Genomic DNA, 17,283 nt, shown 5'->3' with positions numbered 1-17,283 from the left:
AGCATGCGAGTGGGGGAGGTGCAGAGAGAGAGAGAGAGAGAGAACCCTAAGCAGGCTCCACACTGACAGCAGCAAGCCTGACATAGAGCTCGAACTCATGAACCGTGAGATCATGACCTGAGCTGAAGTCGCATGCTCAACCAGCTGAGCCACCCAGGCACCCCAGCATGTGGCTTCGGAACAACCTTTCTTCCTGGTCTTTTTCTCCCCCTAAAGCGTAAACTGATTGAGGAGATTATGGTGGATGTTCGGGGGGCGGGGGGGGGGGTAGGCAGGCTCTTAGAAGTCTTTGCGGATACTAGCTGAATAGAAAAGGACATGGTTTCTTTTAGTAGGACCTGTGACTCCTTTCTTAGAAGTATTTCCATAAAGTTAGAGAGGAGGGAGCCAAACCATAAGAGACTCTTAAAAACTGAGAATAAACTGAGGGTTGGTGGGAGGGAGAGGAAAGTGGGTGATGGGCGTTGAGGAGGGCACCTGCTGGGATGAGCACTGGGTATTGTGTGGAAACCAGTTTGACAATAAATTTCATAAAAAAAAAAAAAAAGAAGAAGAAGTATTTCCAAAAAGAGCAAATTTCTGGTGCACCTAGGAAGGTCGGTCTCTTAGGGGTGCCTGGGTGGCTTAGTCGGTTGAGCGTCTGACTTCGCTCAGGTCATGATCTCGTGGTTCATGGGTTCAAGCCCCGTGTCTGGCTCTATGCTGACATCTCAGAGCCTGGAGCCTGCTTTGGATTCTGTATCTCCCTCTCTTTCTGCCCCTCCCCTGCTCCCATGGGAGCAGAACCCTCTCCCATGGGTTCTGAGAGAACCCTCTCTCTCAAAAGTAATAAACGTTAAAAAAATTTTTTTTAAATAAAAGCAGGTCAGACTCTAGGGACTAGTGCCCCCAGCTGTGGCACAAAAGCAGGTCTTTCCAGGGACCATACAGATTTAAGCACTAAGCCTATCAGTCACAACAAAGATGAACTGGATCCCAGAGACACTTATTTTCTCAGCCTGCACCTACTTGCATTCCAGTATAATCGTGAGAGGGGGAAGGCACTCCCTCCAATAAAAACGAAAAGCCTGGCAGGATATTGGCCAAGAGGTGGAATTAAATTTGACTTACAGAAAAATAAAACGCTTTCAACGTTGGATAAGATCCCGGCTGCTGAAGCCAACGCTGAGTTCGAAAAGGGATTTTCTGTAAGCTGGGATCAGATTCATTGACTTGCCCTCCACTGGACCCCAGGGCAAGAATCTGCTAAAAACACTTTGCTTTCTAATTCAAAATAAGTTCAAGTCTGGAGCAAAAGGGCACAGACAGGTGGTGTAAGAATACAGAGGTCAGTGTCATTCAGGGATGAGGTGAGCCCGTGGCAAGCTGTGGAGCTAGCTGAGAGATGCACTTTGTTTGGCCTCCTTCTGCAAATATGTCTTACATTACGGCAGCTTAGAAATTAGTCATTCTTGGGAATGCAAGCTGGTACAGCCATTCTGGAAAACAGTATGGAGGTTCCTCAAAAAACTAAAAACAGAACTACCCTACGACCCAGCAATTGCACTACTAGGTATTTATCCAAGGGATACAGGTGTGCTGTTTCAAAGGGACACGTGCACCCCAATGTTTATAGCAGCACTATCTACAATATCCAAAGTATGGAAAGAGCTCAAATGTCCATCGATGGATGAATGGATAAAGAAGATGTGATATGTATATACAATGGAGTATTACTCGGCAATCAAAAAGAATGAAATCTTGCCATTTGCAACCAAGTGAATGGAACTAGAGGGTATTATGCGAAGCGAAATTAGTCAGAGAAAGACAAATATCATAGGACTTCACTCATATGAGGACATTAAGAGACAAAACATATGAACATAAGGGAAGGGAAACAAGAATAATATAAAAACAGGGAGTGGGACAACAGAAGAGACTCTTAAATATGGAGAACAAACAGAGGGTTACGGGAGGGGTGGTGGGAGGGGGGATGGGCCAAATGGGTAAGGGGCACGAAGGAATCTACTCCTGAAATCATTGTTGCACTATATGCTAACTTGGATGTAAATTTAAAAATAAAGAAAATAAAATAAAGAAATTAGTCATTCTTGGTCCTTGGCAGGCAACAGGCACTTACCAAAGGTTCCAAATGTGCATCATTGTCATCAACACACACAAAAGTGAAGTACTTCCTTTAAACATACATGACACAGGGAAGCCTCCACATTTTTCTCAGGTAGGAGATAAGTGTTATGGGATGCCCTAGTATTTTTAGACACGTGGATGACAAAAAAAAAAGGGGGGGGAGTATGATTGAGAGTTGCAAGCACCTTCTTTTTTAATTTTTTTCATTTACATCCAAGTTAGTTAGCATATAGTGCAATAGTGACTTCAGGAGTAGATGCCAGTGATTCATCCCCTGCGTATAACACCCAGTGCTCATCCCAACAAGTGTCCTCCTTAATGCCCCTTGCCCATTTAGTCAATCCCACCCCCCCCCACAACCCCTCCAGCAACCCTTAATTTGTTCTCTGTATTTTTTTTAACGTTTATTTATTTTTGAGACAGAGAGACAGAGCATGAACAGGGGAGGGGTGGAGAGAGAGGGAGACACAGAATCCTAAGCAGGCTCCAGGCTCTGAGCCATCAGCCCAGAGCCCGACACGGGGCTCGAACTCACGGACCGCGAGATTGTGACCTGAGCTGAAGTCAGATGCCTAATCCGACTGAGCCACCCAGGTGCCCCATGTTCTCTGTATTTAAGAGTCTCTTATGTTTTGTCCTCCTCCTTGTTTTTATATTATTTTTGCTTCCCTTCCCTTATGTTCATCTGGTTTGTCTCTTAAAGTCCTCATATGGGTGAAGTCATATGATTTTTGTCTTTCTCTGACTAATTTCGCTTAGCATAATACCCTCTAGTTCCATCCACGTAGTTGCAAATGGCAAGATTTCATTCTTTTTGATTGCCGAGTAATACTCCGTTGTATATATATACCACATCTTCTTTATCCATTCATCTGTTGATGGACATTTGGGCTCTTTCCATACTTTGGCTGTTGTCAACAGTGCTGGCAAGCACCTTCTGAATTACTTTTAGGAAACACTAATGCTTTGTTCTTGGAAAATATTTTCTATCTTGGAGTAACAAATATAAATCAAGGAACCAAGGGGCCCCCACCCCTTCCTTTTGGGAAAACTGTGATGTAATTGTTTATCTCTACACCAATGTTGAGATAAATAAGCCAAATGCTCTGGGTGATCATATGAATTGGATGTATGTCTCTCCACAGACTTTGTTGTTACTTTGGAACAAAGGGATCCTCTCTCTGGATGGGTCGTGTGTGTGGTCACACTTTGGCCCACAGAAGACTAGTTGCAGAGATTTGTAGGAGGATACAAGATAGCTTCAGGGTCCCCTCACTCTGCAGAAGAGACTTGGGAAGGCCCTGGACTGGCTTGGAATAGTCTTGCATGTGATCCTCTCTCAGTGTTTTCAAAACCAATGAGTCCAACTTCAGTAAGCATTGCTGTTGGATTGTTTTCTGTTGTGAGTGTCCTGCTGCAGCCAGAGGGCCAGTAATACCCAGATGTAGGGGGTGGAGGATAGGTTGGGGCAGGCTTTCCCCGAAGGGGGATGTCATTCTGGGAAGATGCAGATTCTGGTTGAAGGAAAGAGGAGGTGGTCTACAGACTGGAAGGGGGTGAAAAAGTCTCTCCTTTTCCCCAGCAGATGGTTGCAAAATGTGGTGTGAATCTGGGGTTTTGTAGCAGGGGCAGGGCTATCCCCTCCAGGTGGAGGCAAGAGGCAGCGCTTTGAGAAATCCCAGAGCAGATCTGAGGCCTCAGAGAAGCCATGTCCACCAGGACTATGAGGCTGTGTGTTGTATGGACTGTGCCCAACCCCTGAGAGATGCTGTTTTCATTTCAGCTTAGTCTTTGTGGGATTGTGAGGGATCAAAGGAAGGTTTGAGTTGGATCCACAAAGGGGCCATGATGTCTCCTCCTTGAGGCCAGAGTTGGGGACACAGTGATGAGCCCAAGGACCAGTCACCCCCAGAAATCGTTGGCAACAGCATTAGGCAAGGCGGCAAGGAAAGCAACAAGGGGGCTTGTTGCACACACAAGAGACGGCATCCTGCACAGTCTCAAACATGCCTGGGGGTTGCTTTGCAAGGACTAGGGCCCAAGATCATACTGGTGGGGTCTGGACTCTTCTTCATAAGAATATTAATAGAAACATGATGATCGAAGGTTACAGTTGCAGGCTGGCAAGAGCTTCTGTGGGCTTATTACCCGAGCAGTGTCCCCAAGGAGGCAGGCCACCTGGCCAAGTAGCTGTATATATCATAGACTAAGCTCTCAGATGATTCCAGGTATCATAGAGCAAAGAAAAAGCACCCTCTCTGTGCCCTGTTGGAATTCATGACCATCATAATCATTTGCATAGCAAACAGTGGCTTTATACCATTACACTTTGGGGTAATTTGTTACCCAGCCATAATTAGAACATGTCAGTGGATTGCAGATACTGATAGTGACTGACTTCCATATTTATTTCCCTCATAGCATTTACACTCCACTATTTCTGAGATTCCTTTTAGAGCTGCACACATTGTGGGAGTTTCAGGGGCCCTGAGTTTGGAACAAACAAGTGCAGAGATATTCTTAGGAGTCAGACACATAGAGTTGGAAAATATCAATTTTGTTACTGGCATGTTGATTGGTAAACGTGGCTTCAAAACTATGGCCAGGTAGGTTTGCTAATATCTTACTCCTCAGTTTGACATGGTAAATCACCCCTAGGCACTGGCCCAGCAGTAATAACTGCAGACCACTCCCCCACCTCATCATAAATCCCTTGTTGCAAGGCAGGGAAGTCTCTAACACTGAGAAAGTGGCTAAGTGAGCATGCCAGTTCCTTTTCCCAAACTGGCCAATCAGACCACTCCCCGCCTCCTGCTGGCAGAATGAGGGGTGGGGAAAAACACTTCCATGCGGAAATGTGAATGTCCTACCTCTCACCACGTTATTATTAAATATTTATGTTTCTTTGATTTTTTGCTACTTTAGCCTTGTCCTAAGCAAACACTCCATGAAATCATGGGTTTGATTTCCAATTATGTATTTTTCCAACATGCATTAAAATAAGCACTCAACTATTAAAATTGTCCATGTACCACTTAAAATAATTACACATGGGGCGCCTGGGTGGCTCAGTCATTTAAGCACTTGACTCTTGATTTCGGCACAGGTCATGATCTCCCAGTTGGTGAGATTGAGCCCCACGTTTAGCTATGCGCTCACAGTTCAGATCCTGCTTGGGATTCTGTCTCTCCCTCTCTTTGCCCCTCCTCTGCTTGTTCTCTCTCTCTCTCAAAATAAATAAATAAACAAACATTTTTTTGAATAAAAAATAATTTCACATATATCAATGGGTATATATCACACTTGGGGAAGTCATACTATAAGAAACTGACATAGGCTCTTGCATAGCTCAGGCAGTTAAGCATCTGACTCGATTTTGGCTCAGTTCATGATCTCATGATTCTGAGATCAAGCCCCATGATGGGCTCTGTGCTGAGCATGGAGTCTGCTTAAGATTCTGTCTCTCCTTCTCCCTCTGCTCCTCTGCTGTCTGTGCTCTCTCTCAAAAATACATACATACATATATACACACATAAAATTATATACATATAAAAAGAAACAAGTACATATCACTCCACAGAAAAAGTAAGCTCCAACTCAGGCAGGTATATAATTCACTGTCTGCTCAAAGACAACATGAAAAGTGATGTTAAATGAAAAAAATTAGAGAAGACTGCATGTTCCCATTTTTTTTTTTGCAACAGTGCAATCCATAGGGAGGATGGTAGCTGAAGCCTCATGAAACAGGAAATCATATAATGTTACAATGGGGTCTCCTGATTCTTCCTATAATTCCAGTATTGTGGGATGATTCAGAATGATTCTGTATGATTCTGGATTCTGAACCTTGGCGCATTCACATGCCAACTGCCATGCTATGAGCCTTTGAGGCAAAAGTTTGTTGCCTTACATGTGTTCTCCTCACGCTTGGTGACAACAGCTGCTGTCCCATTTTTTTCGCTCCCTTTCCTCCTTTTCTCATTCCTAGAGCCCACTGGAGAGAAGCCAGGGTGGGGGATGCCAGCCTAGAGTGTAGTCACAAAACCACAGCAGGTTGGTAGTTAGCATGTTCTTGGTTGCTAATAGTGGGTGGTCTGTTTCCATATGTGATTGATTGATTGATTGATTGATTTTTAATGTTTATTTTTTATTTTGAGAGAGAGAAAGCAAGCGAGCTGGGGAGTGGCAGAGAGAGAGGATCCCAAGCATGCTCTGTGCTGTCAACCCTGAGCCCAATGCAGGGCCTGAACCCTTGGACCGTGAGATCAGGACCTGAACCGAGATCAAGAGTCAGATGCTTAACCAACTGAGCCAGCCAGGAACCACCATCTGTGATTTAAATATCAATTTGAAAGAGCCAATCATTTCCTGTCATCCTGAGCACCCATACGGGAATGTCCTCACTTGGTTTCCTGATTCACTGCACAAAGAGGGGGAGTGCTGGAAGCCAGCCAGTCCACAGCAGTAGAAAACAGTGGTAGCAAGAGCTGGAAAATGCCTTCTTGTACCAACAACCTTACTTCACCAAAAAGTACCTCCTCAGCTGAAGGTCAGATCACTGTTTCTTCAAGGACACTATCGGAGGAAGTGTGGAAACAGTTACGAAGCTCGTCCAGCTAAAGCAACTGTAAGAACTGTGAGAACAGGAAATTTGGGACCACTCTGCCTCCCTCCCGGATTACCAAAGGTACTTTTATTTGTTTTTAATTTTTTTTAACATTTATTTATTATTGAGAGACAGAAAGAGACAGAGCATGAGCATGGGAGGGGCAGAGACAGGGAGAGACACAGAATCCAAAGCAGGCTCCAGGCTCTGAGCTGTCAGCACAGAGCCTGATGTGGGGCTCGAGCTCACAAACGTGAGATCATGACCTGAGCGGAAGTCAGACACACCAACTGAGCCACCCAGGTGCCCCCAAAGGTCCTTTAAAAGTCAGAAACAGGAGAGGTGCCTGGGAGGCTCAGTTGGTTGAGCATCTGACTCTTGATTTCAGCTCAGCTCATGATCCCAGGGTCATGGGATCAAGCCCTGTGTCGGGCTCTGTGAGGAGCACAGAGTCCGACTGGGATTCTCTCTCTCTCCCTCTCCCCCTCCCCCTGCTTACATGATCTATCTCTCTCTTTATGCCTCTGAAAAAAGTCAGAAACCAAGTAGCAGCAGCTACTAGAAGTGGCATGCTGGTGACACATCCCACTATGTGCTACACTCTGCCCCCATTGGTATGAAGGTGGCTCTTGAAGGGATGGATTATGCAGTAGTCAAGTGTAAGAATCCACTGGGGAAGCTTGTGGAAAAATGTATGTAGTGTCCTGGACCCATATCCCTAGAGAATCCAATCCTTCGGGGCAGGAGTCAGGACCACTACACTTGGAACAATTTCCCAGCAACCCCAGGGTATTCTGGTGCAGAAGATGTACAGAACACACTTAGAGAAACACTCGCTCACATCACTATCTTTGAGACTTGTGCTAGAACGCATATGCCTCAACCCTTTTTTTTAAGTTTATTTGTTTATTTTGGGAGAGAGAGTGTGTGTGCACAAGTGGGGTTGGGGCAGAGAGAGGAAGAGAGAGAGAATTGATCTCACAAACCATGAGATCACGACGTGAGGTGAAATCAAGAGCTGGTTGCTTAACGGGGTGAGCCACCCAGGCGCCACAGGCCTAAACTATTTCTTAGTAACTCTTCTGAAGTTCAGTCTGAGTGAGTTTCCTTTGACTTTGTTTCCCAGCCTCTGCCAATAACAGACCTATTCTAGGAGGAACAGAACGAACACTTAGGAGACCTGGGTTCTAACTCTGCTCTGCTATCAGCTTATACTGGAATATTAGGCTTCTAATTTCTTTGGGCCTTGGTTTCCCCATCTTTCATTGAAAGGAGTTTTTTCATACTGAGCTCCACAGAACCCTAGGGTATCTATATTTTCCCCAGACTCAAAGATTTAATGAGGGGCAAAGGATAGACTGATAGTCTGGAATAAAGCACATCCTCCCATCACACACATGCCCCCACACATACAACACCCAACTCCTCCAACAATCAAACCAGCTTGGCTTTGAATTTTTACTCTATATCTAGGAATTCTAATAATGGTTTTGTTTGGTCTGGAAAGAGACCCCACTGCTGTTTTTATTTTTTAATCCACAGGATTTAAAGAGGTCTTTAAAGAGTCCCTTTGATCTCTGGTGTCTATGATTCCAGAAACCCTGGATGGAATCCATGACACAAATCCTTCTCTGTAGGATATTTTTTTTTTTTTTTTGGTCCCATGCCATGCCCAGTTTTATTAAACTGGGGAGAAAGGATTCACTTCTGGGAAGCATGTTTTATAAGAGCCAGAGGTGTGAGTGGGTGATACGAGCATTATGGCAATCAGTGCTTACCAGAGAATCAACTCAAGAGTCACTTAAGTCTGGGGACACCTGGGTGGCTCAGTCGGTTAAGCATCTGACTCCTGCTCAGGTCATGATCTTGCAGTGTGTGAGTTCAAGCCTCGCATCAGGCTAGCTGCTATCAACACAGATCCTGATTCAGATCCTCTGTCCCCGCCCCTCCACCGCTCGCATGTGCACACTCTCAAAAATAAGTAAAAACATTAAAAGAAAAAAATTGTATAAAAGAGTCACTTAAGCCTAATTATCCAAGGACAATGGTCCATCCAATTCTGCTCCGTCTCTACCAGAGTTACGTCTCCCCCTCCCTGTTACCCACATCACAGTGATGCCCCTGATAAACTATCTACAAGTTGTGGTATGGACAACGACAACAGACTGTGCAGAGGACTGCCAGAGCATTTGAAAGGTACAGTTGCCCTGAAAGGCATCATATCATCTCAAAACAAGATAAGATAATCCCTTTGAGTTCTTTCTCTCTGTTCCAGGACAATGTGCTATCACCCCAGCAACGAGAGCAGCAAACAAGGGAGGTTTGCTCCTCCCAGGTTGGGCAGCAGTGACCATGTTCAGCCATTAACGTGCTAACCAGAAAGGGTCAGGCGCCTGTAATGTGGCAGGAGCAGACAAAGTTCTTTGGCCAAAGGGATTGAAGTACTGAAGGGATTAACGACTAGGTATCCTTCCCATTCGTGTGTATAAATAAGGACAGTGCAGTACAAAGAAATATCTCTGGACATGTTGGAAGACACAAATGCCGCCTGCTCCAGATGGTTGGCATCATGGTCTGCTGGGAAATGCTCTGTCCTCCACATCAGACATTTTCTCTCCAGAACACAGCCTGGAAGTCACAGGCACTCACCAAACCCTGGACTAACGTGTGCTCACACCACTCTAATCATCTCCTGGCCAGTAGGACATATATCATCATAGGTACCCCTAAGGTGGCTGTTCAGATTGCCATCAATAGAAAAAAAAATTATAGAGCTACCACCTGTATGTAAAAACTCTGCTTATTTATAAATGAAAACTTTATAATGCAGTAAGCTTTGCCCAAATTTCAAGGAACCCTATAGGAAACTAAACTTCTGATTAAATAAATTGCACAAAGCAAGTCTGCTTTGGCAAAACCCAATCCAACAAATGAATTCACTTATTCATTTATTCAATGGACATCTATCGGCGCCTCTTAGGTGCCAGACTTTGTGTGGGGAGTTGCAGGAAGTCCAAATAGAACACGGCCCCTGTCCTGAAGAGGAATATGTAACACACACACACACACACACACACACACACAGAATATCAAACTAATAACTATGTCATGAAAGATATGAGCCAGGCACTGTGGAAATTCAGAATGGAGAGGTCTTTTGCCCAAAGGATAGGTAGGATTTTTACAGGTAGACACGGAGGACAGTGTATAGTAGGGAGAAGAAAAGCTACCCCATAGCCAAGGCTCACAACCTTCTGAGTTGCATATGTTTAAGGAGACATTTTTAGGAAAATTGTGGATACAATTTGACTACAGGGCAGGGTGGGAGTGGAAGGCAGAGGGAAAAAGCAGTGGGCAAAGGCTGAGGACTTCGGGCATAATACTGAAAGCAATGGAGAGTGATTCAAATGGAACAGTTATGTGATCAGAGCTGGGTACCAGGAAATTTGACCTGGTTCTTGGTGTGAGTTGGGTTGTGGGAAGGACAGAAGTGAAGGCAGAAATGTCATTTTAGAGGGCCCTGATGGGGAGGTCTGGATCAAGAGTTGGCCACCAAAATGGACAGGATGCAAGGGACAGAGGAGCCATTGCTCAGGCTGAATGCTCAGGACTTGGTTGTGGACTGGCTGGAGGAAGCAAGTAATCAGAGACAACTGAACGCTCTACCAGGCTCCGGGGAGAAGGGTCTGACAAGTCAGGAAGAAACATATCCTGGGAAGATAAAATTAAGTTTGATTTGGGGGAGTTTCTTAGGAAAATAGAATGTGTGAATTGACCTGCCTTCGATTAATTCTCCTATCAGACTGAATGGCACCACCATCAGAATAGAGCCCGAAGGGAAACATGACTGAGGTAGGAAAATCCATGCAGCCCCTGAAGGAATGAAAAATGCTTTACAGGGACAGTCTATCCTGTGTGATTTGCCCAGATAAGAATGTGCAGATTTATTTAATCCATTTTTTCCATTCTATTAATAACTTGTTTCAATTTTACTGAGGTATAATTGATGAATACAACTGTAATATACTTAAAGTGTACAACGTGCTGATTTGATACACTGAAGGAATTTCCATCATGATTTAATTAATGCCTCCATCACTTCACATCTATACCTTTTCTTGGATGAGATTGGTGGAGGAGTGAGAACACTAAAGATCTACCCTCCTAGGGGCACCTGTGTGACTCAGTCGGTTAAGCATCCGACTCTTGATTTCGGCTCACATCATGATCTCAGGGTTCTCTGGGATGATCCCTGGGATGGAGCCCCCCCCCATTCGGGCTCTGTGCTGACAGCGTGGAATCTGCTTGGGATTCTCTCTCTCTTCCCCTCCCGCACTTGTGCACGCGCACTTTCTCTCTCTTTTTCTCAAAATAAATAAATAAACTTTAAAGATCTACCCTCTTGGAGCGCCCGGGTGGCTCAGTCGGTTAAGCATCTGACTTCAGCTCAGGTCATGATCTCGCAGTTCATGAGTTCAAGCCCCGCCTCAGGCTCTGTGCTGACAGCTCAGAGCCTGGAGGTTGCTTCATATTCTGTGTCTTCCTCTCTCTCTGCCCCTTCTGCACTCATGCTCTGTCTCTGTCTCTCAAAAATAAACTTAAGACAAAATAAAGATCTACCGTCTTAGTGAATTTCAATTATACTGTTCAGTATTATCAACGATAATCAGCATGTTACACATTATATCCTCAGACTTTATTCATACTATAATTAAAAGCTAATACCCTTTACCAGCCTCTCCCTATTTCCTTACTCCCAAGGCCCTGGCAACCATTATTCCACTCTCTGTTCCTCTTGAGTTCAACTTAAAAAACAAAACCAAAACCAAAAACAAAACAACTTATATCCCATACAGAAGCAGATTTCACTTAATTTAAATAAATTGTTATGAAGGGAACATAACAAAGTCTACTTTTTGGGCACACAATGGGAAGAACTGTCATGTTAGTTTCAGAAAAAAACCATCTCTGTGTGAGTCATTAAGGTTGTTTTTAATGCTGCATGGAAATCTAGTTCTACATATTTTTCTATGCTATTTCTTCTTCCAAGATATAAATTTGTCTGTATATGTTAATTCAGCCATTATGTGCAAGAACCTCAAGATTTTTTCCCATCTACAATATTTTAAGATCAATGCAATTAAGCTGCTTTTGATTCCTGGGGCACCTGAATGGCTCAGTCAGTTGGGCCTCTGACTCTTGATTTCAGCTCAGGTCTTGATCTTGATCTAAGGGAACTTGAGTTCAAGCCCCATGTTGGGCTCCACGCTGGGCATGAAGTCTACTTTAACCAAAAAAAAATAAAAATAAAAATAAAAAAAGAGAGAGAGAAAACAAAAAACAAACTACATTTGATTCTGATCAAATACTCTTTCTTTACCCACATCAGATATTGGCAGGAATTTGCAATGGGTCTCAACTGGGAGAAAGTAATTTGCCTTTAATTTATACGTTTCAATGTTCGTCTGGGAAGGTCCAAACATAAATTCAATTTTTTAAACTTCAAAATCCAAATGGCTGACTTTTTTATTTCAGGAAGCAATTTTCACATATTTTTTCCCAAAATAGCCAGAAAAGAATCTTTTTTTTTTTTAATGTTTATTTATTTTTGAGAGAGACAGAGACAGAGCAGGAGTGGAGGAGGAGCAGAGAGACAGGGAGGCACAGAATCAGAAGCAGGCTCCGGGCTCTGAGCTGTCAGCACAGAGCCCAACGCGGGGCTCGAACTCACAAACTGCGAGATCATGACCTGAACCGAAGCCGGACGCTCACCCAGGTGCCCCAGAAAAGAATCTTTTTACTCCCTTTGTAAAGAAACTGATAAACAAATTCATCTCAAGATAGTTCAAAGATTTGAGTAAACAGATCCAAAAGGTCAGTCTAGTCTACCTTGGGTCTCAGGATGAGAGTTCTAGAGGGTGCTTTTGGGATTGCTGAGCAAAATCACATAGAAAAGAGGTAAAACGGGTTGCAGAGCTGAAACCATGCCCCTGGGCTCCAGGACTGCAGAGCATCTGTGGGCTGGGGTTATCCCAAGAAATAATAAGAACGGTAATAAAAGTAACCATCACTGCTGTAAATGTGTCTACTTAGGCTGGGCACAGCGTATTCACAAGGTTATTCCGTACTGTTTGCAACACCCCCACGAGGGGTGTTTTTAATCGTCATGTTACAGATAAGGACATCAAAGGCTCAGAGCAAGCTGCAAAGTGTCAGATTTATGATCCAGACAGTTCGCCTGCCTCCAAATTGTGTGCCCGTCTCTCCAGAAAGCTTTTCTCACACACTTGAGCAAGAGTCTAATTAAGAATCCTGGCTGCGGGCTGAGCTGTTCAGATGCTGAGGGCCAGGAAACTGAGCCCTTGGGCATAAAACTGAGGTCCTTTCCAAGTTCTTCTGGCGAAGCACCTTCATTTTAGCGGTTTTTACTTTTCCATTCCACTGGAGGTTATTTTTCTGATTTCTCTCGCTCATCATAAAATCAGTATTTTTCTACTGTTGTGTGAAAACAAGCTACAGGATTCTACTGTCTTTCTACCAGTCCTCATGATGTTTTTGCTTCCTTCCTTTCTAAAGGAGAGCTTTCGAATGCTAATCCTTCCCCCTCTCCCACTCTTAATTCCTGCTTGCTGAGATCCTCTGGTAACTTTACTTCTGAACTATTATTACATTTTCCTTTGCCATATAAGTCTTCAACTCTTCAGTTTGAGACTCTTCAACACTTAGATTACACATTCCCAAGCTTTCCACTGCCATGTATTTAGATTTAACGATGTGTGTTGGAGAGCGCGTTGCATATCGTTCTTACATATTTTCTTGAACTTCCTTTAGTGTTCAAGGAAGTGTTCAACACTCTTCCTTAGTGTTTTCCTCAGCTAGGATACATGTGGGATAAATCATCTCAATCATCACATATTCATCAGTAGGTTTATTTTTACTCTGGGAGGCGAAGGGCATCTTGGCTGAGAGCAGGGTTTTCTGATTACATTCCTTTCTTTGAATGTGTAATAGATATTCCACAGTCTCCTGCCTTCCATTGTTGCCATGGAGTCCTAGTCTAGGGCCAATCAGATACTTTGTCCTTTGTCTGGAAGCCTGTAAGATTTCCCTTTATCCTTGCAATTCAGAAAACTAACCAGGAGATATCTAGGAATAGACGTATTATTTATTTTTTAATCCTGCCTGGAACTTGCTAAATCTTTTCAAGGTGATGACTTCAGTTTATTTAAATCAGAACTTTTGTTCTTTGTTTTGAGATGTTTTTCCTCCACCTTCTCCTTCCCCCCTCCCTTTCCCCTCCCCCCTCCTTTCTTCTCTCCTCTTCTTCCTCCTCTTCGTCTTCCTCCTCTTCCTCCTCCTTGTTTCTCTTCTTCTTTCTCTTCTTCAGATATTTCTTCTGTTTGATCATCACACCATTAATTAGATTCTCAATTTCATCGTCTCTCCCTTTTTTATGTTTTCACTGAATAATTTAGCTTCAGAATAATGCTGGCTAGGTCCAGAGAGTTCTTGAGTGCATGCTTATGTATTTATTACTTGTTTATTCATTATTATAGTCGTCTTCTGTCTCCTCTGCCAACTAGTACAGTAGAAGCTAACCCAATTCTGGATGTTCTGGTTGCTCTTTATTAGGTTTTTTTTTTTGGCTGTTGGGTTGCCTAAGACCATTTCTTTCTTGCTTTTTTTAAATTCAAGTATAATGAATAGACAGTGTTATGTTAGTAAATACAGTGTACAATATATAGTGATTCAACAATTCTGTACATTTCTCAGTGCTCATCAAGATGCTAAGAACATTTCTTTGTTTGCTCTTGGCTCGAACTGCCCCCGAGGGTTGGTCAAGCTATGGAGGTGCGTTAAGCAGAGGGGAAGCTGTGAGTGATACCGCAGATGCAGGGGTAGATCTGCAGGGGACAGGCAGACAAGCTGTAACTCGTTCCTTGGTCAAGCGTCAGTGAGGAACTTCCGGCTCCCTTTCTTCTCATCAGTAAAGGCTAGTGTTCCTCATGGAAAGAGGAGGATGTATCCAGTTCAGCTGCCCCAGGGTGTCTGGCAGTACTTCCTGGCCCACTTGGAAGCCTCTTGGTCATCTTCTCGAATGGAGATCCACAGATCGTTTCAAGGCAATCTCTCCCTAAGAGCCAATCCTTATCCTACAGTTCTTCCCCTATACTTCAGAGATGCTGGTCGGATGTTTAACAATGGTGCCAAGACTATTCAATGAGAAAAGAGGAACCTTTTCAACAAATGGTACTGAAAAACGACATAGCCACAAGCAAAGGAGTGAAATTGAGGGGCACCTGGGTGGCTCACGGTCCAACTTCAGCTCACGGTTTGTGACTTTGAGCCCCGCATCTGAAGCGCAGTGCCCACTTCAGATCCTTTTGTCTCCCTCTTTCTCTGCCTCCCCTACCTATGCTCTATCTCTCAAAAATAAATAAACATTAAACAGATTTTTTTTTAAAAGGAATGAAATTGAATGCTTACCTCACACAATATATAAAAATTAGCTCAAAGTGGATCAAAGACCTAAATGTAAGAACTGAAACTATAAAATTCTTAGAAAAAACTGAGGGGTAAATCTGTAGTACCTTGAATTTGGCAATGCATTCTTAGGTACGACACCAAAAGCACATGCAACAAATGAAAAAACATCCAAACATTGGGTTTAATCAAAAATTAAAGACTTCTATGCTTCTAGGGTCATAATCAAGAAAGTAAAAAGACCACATACAGAATGGAAGAAAATATTTGGAAATAATACATCTGATGAGAGACGTGTAGCTGGATTACATAAAGAGCTCTTACAACTTGATAATAAACAGACAAATCACACATTTTTTTAAATGAGGAAATGATCTGAATAGACATTTCTCCAAAGAAAATCTACAAATGACCAATAAACGTGAAAGGATGCTGGATATCATCAATCATCAGAGAAATGCAAATCAAAGCCACAATGAAATACCATTTTACACTTGCTAGAATGGCTAGAATAAAAAAATCAGGGGGGGCCTGGGGGACTCAGCTGGTTAAGTGTCTGACTCTTGATCTCAGCTCGGGGTCATGATCTCATGGTTTGTGAGATCAAGCCCCGGGTAAAGCTCTGCACTGACATCACAGAGCCTGCTTGGGATTCTCTCTCCCCTTTTTTCTCTGCCCCTCCCTGGCTCGTGCTCTATTGCTCTCTCTTTCTCTCAAAATACATAAATAAAGTTAAAAAAAAAAAGTCTGATAATGACAAGTGAAGATGTGGCTAAATCAGAACCCTCATACACTGCTGGTGGGAATGTGAAATGATGCAGCCACTTAGGAAAGCAGTCTGGCAGCTTCTCAAATAATTAAATTTAGAGTTTCCATTTGACCCAGGACATCTACTCCTAAGTAACAACCTAGATGGAAACAACCCAAATACCCATCAGGTGATGAACGGATAAACAAAATGGGATATATCCATACAATGGAATATTATTTAGCCCTACAAAGGAATAAAATACTTATACTTGCTGCAGCATGGATGACCTTGAAAATATTATGCTAACTGGAGTGCCTTGGGTGGCTCAGTCATTTGAGCATCCAACTCTTAATTTTGGCTCAAGTCATGATCTCATGGTTCATAGGTTCAAGCCCTGAGTTGGGCTCCATGCTGTGGAGTCTACCTGGGATTCTCTCTCTCCCTTTCTTTCTGCCCCTTCCTATGAGCGTGCACTCTATTCCTCTCTCAAAAAATAAATAAGTAAACTTAAAAAAAGAAAAAAGAAAAAGAAAAGAAGTGAAAGAATCCAGTTACAAAAGATGGCTTATTATGTGATTCCATTCATATGAAATGTCCAGAATTGACAAATCTATAGAGACAGAAAATAGATTAGTGGTGCCCAGGGCTGGTTGATTGTTGGGGGTTGGGAGCAGTGGAAAAAGAAGAGAGGGGGACAAAAGCAAATAGCTCGAGGGTGAAGGTTTCTTTTAAAGTGCTGAAAATGTTCTAAAATTGTGGTTGCAGGGGGGCCTGGGTGGCTCAGTCAGTTAAGCGTCCGACTTCAGCTCAGGTCATGATCTCACGGTCATGTAAATAAATCCCCATTTAAATTTGATTTATATCTAATTGCCTTTATGTATATATACATTTAGATTAAATGAAAAATATGGCATGGGACATATTTTACTATAACAGTATTTGTTATTTATCTGAAATAAATTTTAACCACCTAAATTATATACCACTTTCCTTAATTTTATTTCCCGGATGATTGGCTCTCCTTAATACTTCCTTGCTTTGCCAAATTTGCTTATAAAGTTCCTGTGGTCACAGTCTATATTCCACTTACACTGTAACATATCATCTACAGTGGTCACATTCAGTTTATTATTATTTTGTCCACCTACTTAACATCCATTAATGAGAAAACATGCTCAATATTATCATTATAAGACAGTATGCTAAACATATACCAGCATAAAGCTAAAGTCCTGATGATTGCTCTTCAAATTTGATTGGTTGAAGCACATACCATCTTTCATGGCATAACTTGTCTTTTATTTATTTATTTATT

The sequence above is a fragment of the Acinonyx jubatus genome, chromosome A1 (assembly GCF_027475565.1).
Source record: "Acinonyx jubatus isolate Ajub_Pintada_27869175 chromosome A1, VMU_Ajub_asm_v1.0, whole genome shotgun sequence".
NCBI lineage: Eukaryota > Metazoa > Chordata > Mammalia > Carnivora > Felidae > Acinonyx > Acinonyx jubatus.
The sequence above is the reverse complement of the archived record's forward strand: the minus strand, read 5'-3'. Positions refer to the sequence as shown.